Source organism: Giraffa tippelskirchi, chromosome 1 (assembly GCF_054371585.1).
Source record: "Giraffa tippelskirchi isolate mGirTip1 chromosome 1, T2T-mGirTip1v1.2.pri, whole genome shotgun sequence".
In the NCBI taxonomy this organism is placed as follows: domain Eukaryota; kingdom Metazoa; phylum Chordata; class Mammalia; order Artiodactyla; family Giraffidae; genus Giraffa; species Giraffa tippelskirchi.
This window is the reverse complement of record NC_137275.1, coordinates 39065619-39080430: the sequence shown is the minus strand read 5'-3', so window position 1 is coordinate 39080430 and position 14812 is coordinate 39065619. Positions and strand designations below refer to the sequence as shown.

The window sequence follows — 14812 nt, the reverse complement described above, 5'->3', positions numbered from 1 at the left end:
TACTTCTAAAGACTTCCATAAGTATTTAGGGTTCTCACACCTTTAGGTGAGAAAGGGAGGACAGACAGGGTGGGGTAGTAGAAATGTGCTTTCACCAGTTTGGAGAAGGTTCTGGTAAATTCTAGAGCTAGACATCCTGGAATGAGAAGTCAAGTGGACCTTAGAAAGCATCACTACGAAAAAAAGCTAGTGGAGGTGATGGAATTCAAGTTCACTTCAGTTCAGTTCAGTCACTCAGTCGTGTCCGACTCTTTGCGACCCCTTGAATCGCAGCACGCCTGGGCTCCCTGTCCATCACCAACTCCCGGAGTCTACCCAAACCCATGTCCATCGAGTTGGTAATGCCATCCAGCCATCTCATCCTCTGTCATACCCTTCTCCTCCTGCCCCCAATCCTTCCCAGCACTAGGGTCTTTTCCAGTGAGTCAGCTCTTCACATGAGGTGGCCAAAGTATTGGAATTTCAGCTTCAACATCAGTCCTTCCAATGAACACCCAGGACTGATCTCCTTTAGGATGGACTGGTTGGATCTTCTTGCAGTCCAAGGGACTCTCAAGAGTCTTCTCCATCACCACAGTTCAAAAACATCAATTCTCCAGTGCTCAGCTTTCTTCACCGTCCAACTCTCACATCCATACATGACTACTGGAAAAACCATAGCCTTGACTAGACGGACCTTTGTTGGCAGAGTAATGTCTCTGCTTTTAAATATGCTATCTAGGTTGGTCATAACTTTCCTTCCAAGGAGCAAGCATCTTTTAATTTTATGGCTGCAATCACCATCAGCAGTGATTTTAGAGCCCCCCAAAATAAAGTCTGACACTGTTTCCACTGTTTCCTCATCTATTTGCCATGAAGTGATGGGCCCAGATGCCATGATCTTAGTTTTCTGAATGTTGACCTTTAAGCCAACTTTTTCACTCTCCACTTTCACTTTCATCAAGAGGCTCTTTAGTTCTTCTTTGCTTTCTGCCATAAGGGTGGTGTCATCTGCATATCTGAGGTTATTGATATTTCTCCTGGCAATCTTGATTCCAGCTTGTGTTTCTTCCAGCCCAGTGTTTCTCATGATGTACTCTACATATAAGTTAAATAAGCAGGGTGACAATATATAGCCTTGACATACTCCTTTTCCTATTTGGAACCAGTCTGTTGTCCCATGTTCATGTCCATGTTGTTTAAGTTGAGCTGTTTCAAATCCTAAAACATGTCCATGTATTTCAAGTTGAGCTATTTCAAATCCTAAAAAAATGATGCTGTGAAAGTGCTGCACTCAGTATAGCAGCAAATTTGGAAAACTCAGCAGTGGCCACAAGACTGCAAAAGATCAGTTTTCATTCCAGTCCCAAAGAAAGGAGATGCCAAAGAATTCTTAAACTACCGCACTATTGCACTCATCCCACAGGCTAGTAAAGTAATGATCAAAATTCTCCAAGCCAGGCTTCAACAGTATGTGAACCAATAACTTCCAGATGTTCAAGCTGGATTTAGAAAAGGCAGAGAAACCAGAGATCGAATTGCCAACATCCGTTGGATCATCACAAAGCAAGAGAGTTCCAAAAAAACATTTACTTATGCTTTATTGACTATGCCAAAGCCTTTGACTGTGTGGATCACAACAAACTGTGGAAAATTCTGAAAGAGATGGGAATACCAGTTAGAACTGAACATGGAACAACAGACTGGTTCCAAATAAGGAAAGGAGTATGTCAAGGCTGTATATTGTCACCCTGCTTATTTAACTTATATTCAGAGTACATCATGAGAAATTCTGGGCTGGATGAAGCACAAGCTGGAATCAGGATTGCTGGGAAAAATATCAGTAACCTCACATATGCAGATGACACCACCCTTATGGCAGAAAGCAAAGAAAGACTAAAGATCCTCTTGATGAAAGTGAAAGAGGAGAGTGAAAAAGTTGGCTTAAAGCTCAACATTCAGAAAACTAAGATCATGGCATCCGGTCCCATCACTTCATGGCAAATAGATGGGGAAACAGTGGAAATAGTGACAGATTTTATATTGGGGGGTTCCATAATCACTGCAGATGGTGACCACAGCCATGAAATTAAAAGATGCTTACTCCTTGGAAGAAAAGTTTGACCACCCTAGACAGCATTTTATAAAGCAGAGACATTACTTTGCCAACAAAGGTCTATCTAGTCAAAGCTACGGTTTTTCCAGTAGTCACGTATAGATGTGAAAGTTGAACTATAAAGAAAGCTGAGCACCAAAGAATTGATGCTTTTGAACTGTGGTGTTGGAGAAGACTTTTGAGAGTCCCTTGGACTGCAAGGAGATACAACCAGTCCATCCTAAAGGAAATCAGTCCTAAATATTCATTGGAAGGACTGATGCTGAAGTTGAAAGTCTAATACTTTGGCCACTGGTGTGAAAAACTGACTCATTGGAAAAGATCCTGGTGCTGGGAAAGACTGAAGGCAGCAGGAGAAGGGACAGCACAGGATGAGATGATTGGATGGCATCACTGACTCGATGGACATGAGTTTGACTAAACATGAGTTGAGTTGGTGATGGTCAGGGAAGCCTGGCGAGCTGCATTCCATGGGGTTGCAAAGAGTTAGACAGGACTGAGTGACTGAACTGAACTGAAGAGTAAGGCTTTGTTATGGAGAATGCTCTAATTACTTTTCTCTCCTCTGAAGCAGGAGTCCTAACATGGAGGAGTCCTAAATGATTCTTCAACATGAGAACCTTGTTGGATTCCTGGAAGTGAAAAACCTCAGAGGTGTGGCGGTCTCCCTAAAACTGCCACCCCTGGAATTTTCTCACTTTCACAGTGGTCTTCAGTTCCCAGCACTTCATCAAGGTAATCAAAATTATTTATTTTTCATATGGTTAGAAATTATATCAGTTTGTAACATATAACAAATACTTAGGTTTTGTTAGAAAATGAAAAGAAAGAAGGAATTATACTCAGGGTGCTTAGGTAAGAAAGAAATAAAAGGAATACAGATTAGAAAAAAAGAAAAGTAAAACTACATTTATTTGCAGATAACATGGCCCTGCATACAGAAAATCGTAGAATCTGCCAAAAATGAAAAAAGAAAAGGAAATTTTAGGAACTAATCTATGAGTATAATATATATAAGATAAATGTGTAAAAATTATTGGTACTGTGTGTGCTGCAATGAATAATGTAAAAATTAATGAAATTAAAATAACTTTTATAGCATCAAAAAGAATAAAATATTAAGGGAAAAATTTAACAAAGATGTAGATTTCTGTACTGAAAATACATTAAGAAATCAGTGCTCCCCAAATAAATCTACAGATTCAATGCAATCCCTATCAAAATTCCAATTGGCTTCTTGGCAGAAATTGGCTTTCTGATCTTAAAATTCAAATGAACATATTAGATTCATTTTGCATAGCCAAGACTCCATTGAGAAAGAACAAAATTGGAAGATCAGGGAGCTGTGCTTTCAAATCCACTATAAAGAAATAGCAAAATAAAACTGGATGACACTGACATGACCAACATATAGGTCAATGAAATAGAAATAAACCCATGTATCTGTGGTTAATTGATTTCTAAGAATATCAGTATAAATAAGTATATATAATGGGGAAATAGAGCTTCCCTGGTGACTCAGATGGTAAAGAATCTGCCTGCAACACAGGGGACCTGAGTTCAATCCCTGGGTCAAGAAGATCCCCTGGAAAAGGATATGGCTACCCACTCCAGTGTTCTTGCCTGGAGAATTCCATGGACAAAGGAGCCTGGAAGGCTACAGTCCATGGGATCACAGAATCAGACATGACTGAGCAACTACACTTTCAATTTCAATGGGGAAATAATATATTTTTAATAAACAGTATTGATACAACTAGATATCCCTATACAAATAAATGAATTTGGACCAAATTCACACCATGTGCAAAAATTAACTCACATCATATTGTACCCTAAATATAAGAGCTAAATGATAAAAATCTTAGAAGAATATATTGCAGTAAGCTTTCATGACTTTAGATTAGATGGGAATTGTTTAGGTATAACAACCAAAGTAAAATATAAGCAGTGAAAGAAAAACATAGATATATTAGATTTCAAAAAATTAAAAAGGCTTTTGCTACAAATGATACCTCAAAAAAGGTGAAAATGCAATTTATATAATAGAAAAAAAATTGAAATCCAAAATACACACAAAAAAGCATTTACAATGCAGTATAAAAAGACAACCAGATTAAAAATAGGAGATGGAAATCAAATCACTAGGAAATACTACCTTGACACCTACTTAGAAAGCTGCAATCAAAAAGACAGATAATAGAAAGTGTTGGTGAGGATGTTGGAAATCAAAATTCTCATTCATTGCTGGTTGGAATATAAAATGGTTTAGCCACTTGGAAAAAAGTTTGACAGTTTCTACAAAAATTAAATATACAATTACCATGTGATCCAGGAATTTTACTCCTTGTTATATACACAAGAAGAATGAAAACATATATCCACACAAACACTTGTACATGAGTTTGCCTAGCAGCAGTTTTCATAATAGCCCAAATATAGAACCCAAATGTTCATCACCTGATGAGTGGATTAAAAAAAAAGTGCTATAACCATACAAGTGAGTATTATTCAACCATGAGAAGTAATGAAGTGCTGATACATTTTACAACATGGATGGACCTTGAAAACATTATTCTATGTGAAAGAAAGCAATCACAGAAGATCACATATTGTATGATTTCATTTATATGAAGCATCTAGAAGAGGCAGATCTACAGAGACAAAAAGGAAGTTAGCACCTGCTTTGGGAAGGGGCAGTGAGGAATAACTGCTAATGATTATCAGAGTTACTTTTGGGAGGTGAAAAATTGGTTTAAAATTTAAATAGCTGTGATGATTGCCAAGTTTTGTGGTTATACAAACATATTATTTAATTGCACACTTTAAACAGGTGAATTTTCTGACATGAGTTATATCTTAATGAAGCTATTAAAAATGAAAAGAAAGTAACAATGGAATGAGAAAGAAAAGGAAGTAAGAGAAGAAGGTTGTTTTTCAAGCACATACCAGGGACGAGATAGTATGCTGGACTTTTCATATGCATTGATTTTTGTAATGCTCATGACAAACAACATAGGTTTTGCTATCTTTCAGTTTGTATAAAATTAAATTGAATCTTAGAAAACTTAAATAACTTTCTAAAGGCTATCAGAATATGATAAAATTGTGATTCACACCAAAGTCCATTTGACAACAGAACCCATGATCTTTCAATACACCAGGATAAACAGAATTTAAAGAAACTAATTTTTCTTCCAAATCAGAATTTTTTTTTGTCTTCCACAGGTTAGAACATATTTGATTCACTGAAAAGTTTTAACAAATAAGATAAAAAATTGTGGAGATGAGAGGAAATATTGGATCAGCTCATTAAGTTAGACATATATATTTAAGCAGCACTTTGATTTGCACAGTGCACAGTGATCATTTTGTCTGGGGTATCATGAATTAAAAATAACCAAATAGTTTTCTGGGACCAAACTCGTGTTGATTCTAAGAATTCTAACTATCAGAAATATCCATTTCAAGTTCAAAAACATGCTCATAGTGAAAAGACAATATTGCTTGAACCAAGCAAGCCTTTGAAAATATTATTCTAATTTCATTTTTGTAAGAAGATTTAAAAAATACACAATGTTGGTCATTTAAAACTTTCTGTCTCAATAAAGTTAATTCCTAATTTATTCTGTGAAAAATAATGTACTGTTTTTGAAAAAGTTTGTAAGCCTGAAAAAACATATGAATGAAAAGTGATATTATCTTTAATGTGCCAGGTGTTAAATAATTGTACACTGAATTCAATTTATGATAACATAAGATAAATTTTGAGTATATCTTCCACTGGCTCTGTCTTCAAAATTATTTTCCTCATTAGGTCACTTTTTATGTTACTATATTCTCTATCATCAATTGAAGATAAAATTAAAAGGAAATACTTAAATTACTTTGTCAGCATAATTTATTACTTAACTCTAATATTTTTCCTTTATTGAAACATACAAATCTTTGAAATACAGGTGGTTTGACTTGACTAGACAAACAAGGAGTTAATTTAAGGGAACATCTGGTTGTTTATAATGCCTAGTGTGAGAAAAAGGGGATCCAGATGCATGCATAATTCATCCCTATATTTCTCACTAGTTTAAAATAAAAATATCTTTTCACTAGATATATAAGCAAAGATTCAGTATTGTTGGGCTTATATATGCCTAACAAAAATGTATGCATACTTGTTTTCCTAAATTTCTCAAATTGGGGGTGTGCATGAACCTACTATATATATGTATATAGATATGAATTCTTACTGCAACTCTGAAAAACATTTATTGCAGTTACTTTGTCCATTGTAGGCAAGATACGTGTGATAGGCAGATTTCCAAGATGGGTCCCAAAGTCTCTATCCTCTGGTATGCATTCTCCAGTTGATCCTCAGACAACACTGGGTTTGAACTGTGTGGTTCCATCTATATAGATATTTTTTGATAAGTATATAGCTAGCCCTCCATATCTGCATGTTCTGCAACTGAGGATTCAACCAACCATGGATGGCAAACTTAATACATGGTCCTGGGTTGGTTGAATACAACGATGTGGAATTTAAGAATGGGGAAGGCTGACTATGGGACTTGAGCATCTTGTAATTTGACATCCTTGGTGAATCCTGGAACCAATTTCCCAAGGGCATCAAGGGATGATTAGAAATCCCTCCCCTGGAGTGTGGAAGTGAACTGTAAATTTGATAATGCCACTCCTATGATGAAAAGTGAAAAGTCAAAGTGTTAGTTGCTCCATCGTTTCCGACTCTTTGTGACCCCATGGACTAAAGCCCACCAGACTTCTCTGTACATGGAATTCTCCAGACAAGAATACTGGAGTAGATAGCCAATTCCTTCTCCAGGGGATCTTCCCAACCCAAGGATTGAACCTGCGTCTCCCACATTGTAGGCAGATTCTTTACTGTCTGAGCCACTAAGGAAGCTCCACTCCTATGATATGTTACATTATTTGACAGATGTGAAGGACTTTGGTAGATAGAAGGCTAATTGACTAACTTGAATCAAAAGGAAATTATCCCTAGCGGGCCTGACTTAATCAGTTGAGCTCTTTATAAAAACTTAAAGCAGGAGAAGAAGAAGAAAGGTGTCAGGAGATATACAGCTCTGAGAAAATTGATTCTGCTTAGAATGATGAAAGCTGGGGAAAGGACCCTGGACTGCAGATGAGACCTGGTAACCCCTTGGTTGCAGCCATGTCGATCCTAGGCAGAAGACACCACTAAGCTGTTCTCTGATGTCTATTGCATAGTAACCACAGGATAAAACATGTAAGCTGTTTCAAGCTGCTAAATCTGTGGATGTTTGCTGCACAGCAATGGAAAAATAATCTAATACATATATCACAAGGCCTTAAATTTGATAGTGCATTCAGTAATGCTCCTGTCATGAATTTTAGCCTAACAAACTAGAGTTAATTTCAAAAAACCTTCCATAATATCAAGGATTATTTTCTGTCCTGATGCTAATATGAAGTTCATTAGGAGAAACTTTTTAAATGAGACAGCTACAGGTAAATCTCAAGTATATATATTCCCAGCTAAGATTGGTTTAAGGTATATCCTTGAATATAAAAGATGTTTTTTATATAAACAGACTAAGAAAGAAGATTATTGTAATACATTGAAAAATAAAAGAGATTTACAGCATAACCAATTGAAGTTTAGCTGTTAATGCTAGGAATATTTTCCCAGTTGACTGGATTTGTGAGACTGGGGTGAAAAGTGGCTTACAAAATAAAAAGATGTTTTGTTTTGTTTTGTTTTTAAAGACACACAATTACAGAGGGAGATCTGGAAGGAGGCACTGTGAAAGGATGTGCTCTTTCATGAGCATTATTTAGCTTTGCAATAATACTTAAGGAATTCAGAAACTGTCTTCTAAAGGAGGAATAGAAGAAACAAAAGTTTTATTTCAATTTTTCCTTATTTTTTTTCTTTTTAGAAATACAAAGTGAGCAAGAATTCCTTTCTATCATTTAATAGAAAACTTGACATGATATCACAGTCACTCAATCGAGTTCAAAACACAGAATGACAAAAAAGGAATGCATCTAAAAACATTTAGCATCTTTACATGAAAAGAATCATAGTCATAGAAATGGCAAGTATTCAGAAGACCAATTACAGAAGAAATAAGCTACAGAATATATTATGTGAGATCAGGTTAGAAACATCCATTCCTGGTGGTTGGGCAAGATACGAGCAAGGCAGTTATCACTTTTACGTAATTGGAAAACAAATAGAAGAGTCATGTTATTTTGAATACCCATTAACTGTTACAAGTTGTATTAAAAAGTTCAAGAAGTACAATGAATAACCAGTGAGTTTATTATGTTCATAATTGCCAGAGCAATGTCTTTAATAATACAAATTGTATGAGTTTATCATTTATTTCCCAAAGTTTCAGTATTTGTGATTTTGTCTCAACCTTGATGAAGAGTTGGGTTTTATCTACGTCCTTGCTTGTAATTACCAACATTTCATGCTTTGTTTCCTTCTTCTTCACTAATATATATTCGAGTATCTGACCCTCTGAAATTTATCATGTGTTATATACTTAATTCACTTAAAATCACTCATTAGACAAAATATAAATAAATTCATACAGGACACTATAAAATTTAACAACACAGTCTGTTAATTTGTTTGTTAGATTTTCTTAGTAGGGGTTAATTTTCTTAGTGTAAATTCCTCTGATTTGTAGCATTATTTTACTAGGGTTTTCAAGCCAGCCTTATGACTGATTGTAAGTGTAGAAGTTACACATTTCTAGAAAGTCCTTCTTGGTTCCTGCTAATGTTTTGTATTCTTATGTGTCAGTCTTAAGTTCTACAAATTTTGTGTGCAATTCCCTAAGGACAAACTTACATTGTTTTTGTTGTTTAGTCGCTAAATTGTAATAGACTTTTTTGCAATCCCATGGACTATACAGCGCACCAGGCTCCCCTGTCCATGGAATTCTCCAGGCAAGAATACTGGAGTGGGTTGCCATTTACTTTTCCAAGTGATCTTCCAGACCCAGGGTTAGAACCCGCATCTCCTGCATTGGCAGGCGAATTCCTTACCATTGAGCCACCAGGGACGCCACCCTTCAGTAACTATTCCTCCTTGAAACTCACCCAGTTACTCTTTGACTGTTTTACATCAATCTTTCTGAATTGCTCCTCTGAAATAAGTCCAACTTTTGAAACTATTTGTTCTACCTGTCTTGATTCTTAAGGATTGGTTCCCACGTAGTGTAACCATGGACACTTGTTCTGCAGTATTAAGAAAATACTTCTTCCCTCCCACCAAGAAACTGGTACCCTTTGGTGTTAGTTTATAAGCCAGTTCTCTGACGTCTTAATCATATTTTTATTAGGTATCATTGCATTCTGTTTTCCCTCTCTGTTCTAGTAACAATAATAATATCTCTCTTTTCCTAATAGTTTAAGATTAGTTACAAACCAGAGATTTTACTCATTTATTTCATTTTAATAATACTTTATCTTAAAGAAATCATTTTTTACCCCATGTTTTATCATCCTACATTTCTTCAGTTTGTTTTAATTCTTCTAGTTCAGTTCAGTTCAGTTCAGTTCAGTCACTCAGTCGTGTCCAGCTCTTTACGACCCCATGAATCACAGCACACCAGGCCTCCCTGTCCATCACTAACTTCCGGAGTCTACCCAAACCCATGTCCATCGAGTCGGTGATGCCATCCAGCCATCTCATCCTCTGTCCCCGCCTTCTCCTCCTGCCCCCAATCCTTCCCAGCATTAGGGTCTTTTCCAATGAGGCAACTCTTCGCATGAGGTGGCCAAAGTATTAGAGTTTCAGCTTCAACATCAATCCTTCCAATGAACACCCAGGACTGATCTCCTTTAGGATGGACTGGTTGGATCTCCTTGCAGTCCAAGGGACTCTCAAGAGTCTTTTTCACCAAGCATTAGGGTCTTTTCCAATGAGGCAACTCTTCGCATGAGGTGGCCAAAGTATTGGAGTTTCAGCTTCAACATCAATCCTTCCAATGAACACCCAGGACTGATCTCCTTTAGGATGGACTGGTTGGATCTCCTTGCAGTCCAAGGGACTCTCAAGAGTCTTTTTCAACACCACAGTTCAAAAGCATCAATTCTCCGGCGCTCAGCTTTCTTCACCGTCCAACTCTCACATCCATACATGACTACTGGTCCATTGACTAGATGGACCTTTGTTGGCAAAGTAATGTCCCTGCTTTTCAATATGCTATCTAGGTTGGTCATAACCTTCCTTCCAAGGAGTAAGCGTCTTTTAATTTCATGGCTGCAATCACCATCAGCAGTGATTTTGGAGCCCCCCAAAAATAAAGTCTGACACTGTTTTCACTGTTGCCTCATCTATTTGCCATGAAGTGATGGGACCAGATGTCGTGATCTTAGTTTTCTGAACGTTGAGCTTTAAGCCAACTTTTTCACTCTCCTCTTTCACTTTCATCAAGAGGCTCTTTAGTTCTTCTTCGCTTTCTGCCATAAGGGTGGTGTCATTTGCATATCTGAGGTTATTGATATTTCTCTTGGCAACCTTGTAAGCGTATACGTTTTTGACGCGTTTTTAAAATAAGACATACAGACCAATGTTCTGGTAAAGGTCCTTAAAGTTTGTCTTCTTCAACTTTAATTGTGCTCATTTTATTCACTTATTTTTTTTTTCCATCTACTTCTCAGGTGGCTCTACTGGTAAAGAACCCACCTGCCAAGCCAATGCAGGAGACATAAGAGACAAGATGCAGGTTCCATCCCTGGATCAGGAAGATTCCCTGGAGGAGGGAATGGCAACCCAGTATTCTCGCCTGGAGAATCCCATGAACAGAGGAACCTGGCAGGCTATAATCTATAGGGTCGCACAGATTCAGACACAACTGAATCTACTTAGCATGCACCACCTATTTTTATGGTTTATTCCCTTAAAAACAATGGCCCTGTTTCTCTTTGTTTGTTTTTGATAAAATATATTGCACCTCTTTGTGTAAGGCTACAACTTGAGTTTTTGATATCTAAAATGTGATCAGGGCTCGTGTGATTAATGAAGTTAGATTCTGAAATTGTTCAGTGCAAGAAATTAGAGTTGGTAATTTGCATATGGTACAGCCCATCTAGGGCTTCCCAGGTGGCCCTAGTGTTAAAGAACCTGCCTGCCAACGCAGGTAGATGTAAGAGATGTGGGTTTGATCCCTGGGTCAGGAAGATCCCCTGGAGGAGTGCATGGCATCCCACTCCAGTATTCTTGCCTGGATAATCCCATGGACATAGGAGCCTGGCGTCCATAGGGTTGCACAGAGTCAGACACAACTGAAGCCACTTAGCACTATATACTATAAAATCAAGTTTCTTCCTGATAATCCATTTGATTTTGAACAGTGACATCTACATGCACAGTGTAATGTCCACTATGGCACGTTGTACACAGTTATATTCTTATGTTTCCTATTTCTCTATTAAGAAAATAGAAATATGTTCTGCTGAGTACCTAGGAGTATTCCTCTTTCACCTCCATAATTTCCCAAGACTACACTCTATTGACTTAAGAAGTGTCATTAAGCTCACCTGGTGTCTGATGCCACAAAATCAAACCAAGGATTGTGCTCAGTCACTCAGTCATGTCTGACTCTTTGTAACCCCGTGAACTGTAGCCTGCCAGGCTCCTCTGTCCATGGGATTTTCCAGGCAGGAACAGTGGAATGGGTTGTTATTTTTTCTCCAAGGATTAATTATGTTGGAATTTAATTTAAAGCTGTTAAAGTGTTCCATTTTGCCTCCATTTGTGACTATTTGTTCTAGGTATTTCTTAGAACCACTGTCCACTTTTCTCCACTCTGCTGTGTGCCCTGGGGCAATGACCTTCCAGGATTGTGTTAACAAGTACCTGCATTCTGGCTTCAGGTTAGGATAGGCCAGTGGTGAGCCCAGGCAGAGATGGAAGGAGAGAACATGGTGTGTGTGCTGTCACTACAGTCATGTCTGACTTTTTGCAATTCTATGGACTGTAGCCCACCGGACTTCTCTGTCCATGGGAATACTCTAGGCAAGAATCCCAACCCAGAGACTGAACCTGCAACTCTTACATCTCCTGCATTGAAAGGCGGGTTCTTTACCACTAGCGCCACCTTAGCAGCCACTGAGGACATGGTGAAATCAGGTTAATTAGTTGTTGCAGTAGTCCCCACACTGAGAGGAGGCCTGGCTCGCTCTCCCTTAAGGTAAGTGCTCCTCTCAAGACTCTTTTCTCTACAGGACACTTTCCTTTCAGTTTCTAGGAACCACTGCTTTGGTGTTCTATGCAAGATTGCGGTACTATTTCCTTTGTTTCCTTTATACTCAACCATACTTTCCTAAACAGTTCCTTCTGAAACATGGTAGTAATAATCCTAATTTTAATGTGCCATCTATTTTGTATAGACACCCAGAAATGTACATCATACAGTGGGAAGGTCTGTCTAAAAGTGAGTAAACTACTTTTAGGCAAACCAGAGTGTTTTCTGGTTTTAGGAAATGAAACAAATTTAGTGACAAGTTGATAGGGAACATCTTTAGTTATTTTGTTGCAATCAATTGCATTTCTATCAAGATAGCTTTTAGTATGCTCATACAGTCTTCCTGCTCCCTTAGTTATTGAAGCTCCCCTCAAGGATAAGCATTTAAAGAACTCCAGGAGGGCATACTTACTCATCCATCTTCATACCTGCCAAGGAAAGGCCTTTTTCTGAGAGCATTATGATTATGTACGAGATATTGTCTGATCAATATATTTCCACTTAAGGATGCCCGATACTTCAAGTGATGATCTTCCAGACTCTACAATATTGCAATCCATTTCAGAGAACTTGAGCCATTTAAATAAAGAAAATCATTTACAAAACAACTTAAAGTGCAAGGTTAGAAAAAAATAGAACAAAAAGATGTTGAATTAGTCAACCAGAATATGACAGTCACACTGCTCTCCTGAAAAGTAAAATCTAAATGCATTTCTAAACCCTGATACTCACCTAGAACTCACAGACTATGCCACTTAAAAAGTCTGCAGCTTCTCAAAGACTAATACCAAACCATGCATCAGCAAAACATTGGAAAAATAATGTCTTAAAAGTGAAATAACCAAATTCAGCATTTGTTTATATTTACTGACAGTTTTCCTCTTTTTTTTTTATAGCCAAATAAATTCTCTTGAGGGAGCATTTGCAGAAGCCATGCATTTTGAAATAATATACCCTTTATACAAAGATCTTCATAATGGGTACATGCATTCAATCTGTTTTTCTTCTTGCTCTCCATAATTGATTCTGTCCTCCTTAAGAAAACTTCTGATAATAACCATTAGAGGCAGTCATATTACTCCCTCAAATCTCAATATTTCTATATTATTAAAAATAAATTTGATTAAGTTGTGAACCATAGCATAACATTGCTCTGGGTACTAAGAAAATGAAAGAGGAATGCTGGTATGTTTTTGTCCCTCTAGGAAACTGGTTTTAACCAGAAGCCCTTGATAACAAGGCTCTAGGAAAAACCCTCCTAGGAAAAGAAACTTACAAGCTTGGGTTCGAAGACAGTCTTTGGCCTCATGTTTTTTCTTTGTTGGGCAAGAAATCATCAAAAGACCTGAAGAAGGCTTTTTGTGAAATTCGGTTTAAAAATAACAGTGATATATTTTTCTCTAGTCTTCTAAAATTTAATTAAATAAATACATGTGTCTAATTATAAAATTAACTAGAAAAAACAAAAATAGGAAAAGATTATGTACATATGAGTCAATAGTTTGAAATGGATTATTAATGAAATGAATTTCAGACCATCTGGTTTTCCAGTCTTGATTAAATTACAGTGTAATCCATATGAATGGATCAGCTGCAGAACACACAAAACTGTTCCAAATAAATGAGTCATGTGTAATCATTGTCTACATATTTAAAATGAGAACTTTATGTACTGAACCACTAGAAAAGAAACTGATAATCAGATATCTGCTTCCTCAGTTCTTCAGTGCGGATTATCATTAGAAATATCCCATCACTACATTTGTAGAAATTTGTTTGCTTTTATTTTTTTCATAGTCAGATACTTGTTGATACATTTTTAAAAAATTATGTATTTTTTAATTGAAGGATAATTGCTTTACAGAATTTTGTTGTTTTTTGTCAAACCTCAACATGAATCAGCCATAGGTATACATATATCCCCTCCCCTTTGAACCTCCCTCCCTTCTTCTTCCCTATCCCACCCCTCTAGTTTGATACAAACTCAAACTCCTGTTTGAGTTTCCTGAGACATTTTTAATTTCTTCTCTTTATTCAGTGAGAGACTAAGGTAAAAGAATGAGTTAGAGGCCTTGCTCTCAAATAACTTGTAAAATTACTGGAGAAGAATATAGATAAACTTGAAACAATTAGTGAACACTGCAAAACAATTCCAAACACATACTAGGAATTTGGTAATGATTAATGCCCTGTATAATTTACAGAGTTAAATGACCATTCATGCACAACATTTAATAAATGTATGTAGAGTTGCTGTTTTCTGTGACTCCTTAAAGCTATACCAGTATGGCTCTAGACAAAAGTCTGTTTATTTTGATTCTTATTGTAAGCAACTAGAAAGTATGTGGCAAATTATAGGTGTTCAATCAAAATTCAACAAATGAAAAAAATAAGAGTGTGAATCCCTCTGAAGAAGACATTCTCCCATCCATCAAAGCTCTCTGAGTTC

The 14812-nt window shown here is 36.9% G+C and overlaps 1 long non-coding RNA gene across 1 annotated transcript in view; it reads left to right on the top strand.

Annotated features, from left to right (window-relative positions):
* Positions 1 to 12157, top strand: part of LOC145544836 (uncharacterized) — a 190132-nt gene extending 177975 nt beyond the window's left edge. The window contains exons 2-3 of the long non-coding RNA XR_014081660.1: positions 2670 to 2830; positions 10778 to 12157. This is a non-coding gene — a long non-coding RNA (uncharacterized LOC145544836). The remainder of the gene's footprint in view (positions 1 to 2669; positions 2831 to 10777) is intronic.
* Positions 12158 to 14812: the final 2655 nt, after the last annotated feature.